The 4557-nt window shown below is 44.5% G+C and overlaps 1 protein-coding gene across 4 annotated transcripts in view; it reads left to right on the forward strand.

Annotated features, from left to right (window-relative positions):
* Supt5h (SPT5 homolog, DSIF elongation factor subunit) overlaps positions 1-4557 on the forward strand; it is a 24990-nt gene that overhangs the window by 1282 nt on the left and 19151 nt on the right. The gene's annotated exons all lie outside the window — the stretch shown is intronic.

Raw genomic sequence — 4557 nt, forward strand, 5'->3', positions numbered from 1 at the left:
ATATCTATACACGTGCACAAAAACACGCATATACATATATACATGTATACACACACACACACACACACACACACACACATATAAAACGTTCCCGAATGAGAAACTTCTTTTTCCCTAAAGCAGTGATGGCAAAGCTATTAGAGACCAAATGTCAAACTGCAACCCAAAACCCGCTTATTTTTTGCAAAGTGCCAACACTACAGTTAAACCTGAATACTGAGGTTTTAGTTTAGAAAAAAATAACTCTACATTAACACTTTTATCTCAAAAGAGAAACACAGTAACGTGTGCCAAAGGGTTGCCACCACTGTACTTTGCCATTGAGCTACCTTCCTCAGACCTCAGATCTGGAACTTGTTTTGTTTTTGGTACCATCAGAGATCAAACTCAGGACCTTGCCCTTGCAAGGCAGGTGTGGCACCACTGAGCTAAATCACCAGCCCTTTGGTTGTTTTGTTTTGTTTTTGGTTTTTTGAGACAGGGTCTCACTATGTAGTTGAGGCTGACCTGGAACTTACTGCGTAGCCCAGGCTGGTCTCAAACTCACAGTGATTCTCCTGCCTCAGCCTCCTGAGTGCTGGGATTACAGGCATGCGCCACCATGCCTGACTCCTCTTTTTTTTTCCCCCCTGTGATAGGGTCTCGGCTATGTAGTTCAGGCTGGCCTCAACTTAACTGTGTAGCCCAGGCTAACCTCGATTTGTGGTGATCCTCCTGCCTCAGCTTCCTGCGTACTGGGATTAGAGCTGAAACTTTTAAAGTGCAAAATGATGTCATGAGAAGAAAATTTTATAGCTGACTTTAGGTGACAGATTGAAGTCTAAACACAAATGCACTAAAAATATTTTATAAAACTTATTTTTAGAATATGTGTATATGTGTATATATGATGTATATGAAACATAAATGTGTTTCATATTCTTGGGTCTCATCCCCAATATAGCTCACTATATATGTGTACATATTCCAAAATCCTTAAATATCTGAACTCTAAAATAGCTCTGGTCCCGAGAATTTTGGATAAGGGATACTTAGCCTGTGGTGAGCTCCAGGGTGCCCAGAGGGGAAATACAGCAGAGGAAGAGAATAGGCAGCCCTGAGTGGACTTTTAGTAGGGTGATCAGGATGGGTCTGAAGGCATGTAATTTGAGCAGGGTTTGGAGGCGAGGGAGTGAGTTGTGTGGGTATCCGGAAGAAGAGGGTTTCAATGAGAGACCACCAGGTGCAGGGACCGGTTATTTAGCTCATTGGTTCTGCTGCCTGCCTTGCAAGCACAAGGACCTGAGTTCAATCCCTGGTACCCAAAAAAAAAAAAAAAAAAAAACCCACCTGGTGCAAGGTTGAACTCATTTCTACCTTGTTCAAGGAGAAATGAGAAACAGAATGTCCAGTTTGGCTGAATCAGAGTGAGTACAAACAAAGGAGGCAAATCATACAGGCGCCCCCTCCACATGGGATTGAACCCAAGGAATGCTAAACTGCATCCCCAGGCCTCTTGAGACAGGCCTTTGTGACTCTCCTGCCTTAACTTCCAAAGCAGTTGAGATTACGGGTGTGAGCTGCCAAGCCCAGCTAGGATTTTTTCAAAAAGTCATGAGGAAAGGTTTATTTTGGTTGGTGTTTCTGGTCCCAGGTCAAAGGCCACATTTGGGAATGGGCTTCCTGCTTACAGTCCTTGGTGGTACTGCACATTGCATGGCAAGAGACAGGGAGCATTTGTGTCTTTTCCAATATGATCAAGGCTGTGATGAGGAATCAGCCCTTAACTGAGTGAGATGGAGCCTTGAGTTGTCAAGGAAAGGATTTCTCACATACCGCTTGCGCGCGCCCGCTCGCGCACCCACTCACACACACACACACACACACACACACACACACACACACCCCCCTTCTGTTGGGGTTGTGGCCTTAACATTTCTTTTTTGAAGCAGCATTCTGGCTTTGGGTCTTTTGGATGCCTCTGTTTCAGGAACCAAAAACCACCTTTTTTATTTTAAAGAATATTAGCTTTTTTGTTGTTGTTGTTGGAACACATAAATATTTATTCTGATAAAGTATTTATTCTGATGTTCTGATTTATTATTCCCAGGCAAATCTTTGCTTTTATGGAATTCACATTTAATAGGTTGCAGTCACAAAGCAATAAAGAGATGACAAGGTAGTTATAAATGTCTTTTTTCTTTTCTTTTTTTCCTGTACCAGAGGGTTGAACCCAGGACCTTCGCACTGAGACATATCTCCCACCTTTTAAATTTTTTTTTACTTTTGAGATAGAATCTTGTTAAGTTGCCTGGGCTGGGCTGGAATTTGGGATTCTTCTGTTTCAGCCTCTCAGAGTGCTGGGATTACAGGGATGTGTTACCATGCCCACTTAGATGCTTGTTTGATTGTTTGATGCACAGAAACTTTAATTTCGGGTTTTTGTGTGTGTGTGTGTGTGTGTGTGCAGGAAATTGAACCAAAGGCCTTGTGCATACTAGGCAACTGCTTTGGCAGTGAGCTATATCCCCAGGCCTTAAAAATTTTCCTTTTTCCTATGTTATTAAGGATTGAACCCAGAGCCTGTGCGTGCTACCCCTGAGCTAGCTACATCCCAGCTCCCCGTAAATTTACTTCTAAGTTAGTAGCCAGCACTTATAAGGGAGATTTCACACACACAAAATGTCGACATCTTACTTTTCTGGGAAAATAGGAGCAGTAGTGTGGGAGTCAGGACTGTTACACACAGCAGCTTTGCTTCAGAAGTGGCTTTCCACCTTGGTCTGGTAATTTTCTTCAATTCCCTGATTTATCAGCTCCCATTTGTCATAGCGCTTGCCTTTCAGTTGAGTTTAGAAAAGGAAAGATTTCGCGTAGATGGTGCTGTCAGTGTCTGTTAATAAATCCTCTTATTTATGGTGCCTGCCTGCCCTCTGAGCACATTTGTCAGTCTTCTGCCTTTTGGGGAGCCCTCAGCTTCCAGTGAGGAGCTGAGCATCAGAGGCCATGGTGGGGTGCGGCCCTGGGAGGCTGCCATGAGGGGCCTCTGCTCAAGTTGTATCTCTGGGCTCTTAGTCTGTGACTCATGGCTTCAAGTCGCTGCTTGGTGATTAAAGCCTGGTGGTAATGAGGCCAGGATTCCCAGTTCCTTTTCCTGCTGGGACATTGAGGTTTGCACTGTGTGAGTCTCACTGTCTCAGTACCACATTAGATTCAGTCACCTTCCGGCCGGTCTGCTGTCACCAGGTGAAGAAGGAGGGCAGGGTGAGGCTTTTCAGATGGCCAAATGTCGGCATGGACCTTGCAGGACAGGGCTACACAGGTTGTGATGGTAAATAAGGAGCTTCTGTTGGAGAATCAGGTGGTTCTCCCATCATGACCTCAGTAACCTGTTCAGTAAGAGTGCCTAGTGCGGGAGGGACCACTGGGAGCTGGCACGCCTGGGGCAGAGATAGCTTTCTAGGTGATGGTTGCTCCAGAGGGTGTTGATGACCTTGTAGGAGCATGGTGAGTCTGAGGTTACAGGGAGGTTGAGCTGTGAACCAAAGTCTTCTCTAGGACCTGCCAAGGGGCATGTTGACAGGGTTTCCTGAAATCAAGCAGTGATTTTGTGACAGTTTGGATCATTAAAATGTGGGCTTGTTGGGAATTTCTTTTGTTTTTCCTTTTTGAGATATGGGCTTGCCATGTAATCCAGGCTGGTTTCAGCTCAGTATGTAGCACATGCTGGTCTTGAACTTGTGATCCTCCTGCTTTAGCTTCCTAGAGTGCTAGGATTACAAGTTTTCATTTGGCTCCCTGGCTGTTTTTTTTTTCTGAACTGTTGTCTTCTGTCTGGCTGTTTTTAGTTGTTTGTTTGTTTTTGTGGTGCTGGGGATTAAACCCAGGGCCTGGTGCATGCATGCTAGACAAGCCTAGCCTGGGGAGGGAGGTTTTGTGTGTGTGTGTGTGTGTGTTTTTTTTTTTTTTTTTTTTAACAGTTTGCTGTGTAGTTCAGGCTGCTTTTGAATTCACTATGTACCCCAAGCTGGCCTTGAACTGGTGACAATCTTCTTTAGCCTTCTGAGTACTGAGATTACTGGCACATGCTACCACACCTGGCTGACTTTTAAATTTTTATTCTTATTTGTGTGTGTGCATGCATGTGTGAGTGTGTGTGTGTGTGTGTGTGTGTGTGTGTGCGAACCCAGAACTTTCATACTGAGTTAGAAATATAACCCCAATCCTTTTTTTTTTTTTGGTACTGGGGATCAAACTCAGAACCTTGCGCTTGTGAGACAGGCAGTGGCACCACTCAGCTAAATCCCCAGCCCTCCAACCCTTTTTTAATATTGTGACAAGAGTCTCACTAAGTTGCCCAGGCTGGGCTCAAAATTCCACTCCTCCTGCCTCAGAGTCCCACAGTGTAGAGATTATAGGCATGCAACACTATACCTGGCTTATTTGATTGTATTTATTGCTTGTGGTGTTGATTAAACCTAGGTTCTTTTTTCTCCTCACTACCAGGGATCAAAGTCAGGACCTTAACACTTGCCAGGCAGGCGTGGTGCCACTAAGCTATATACCTGGCCCTAAATT

The sequence above is a fragment of the Fukomys damarensis genome, unplaced genomic scaffold (genome assembly GCF_012274545.1).
Source record: "Fukomys damarensis isolate Sample0158 unplaced genomic scaffold, DMR_v1.0_HiC HiC_scaffold_19, whole genome shotgun sequence".
NCBI lineage: Eukaryota > Metazoa > Chordata > Mammalia > Rodentia > Bathyergidae > Fukomys > Fukomys damarensis.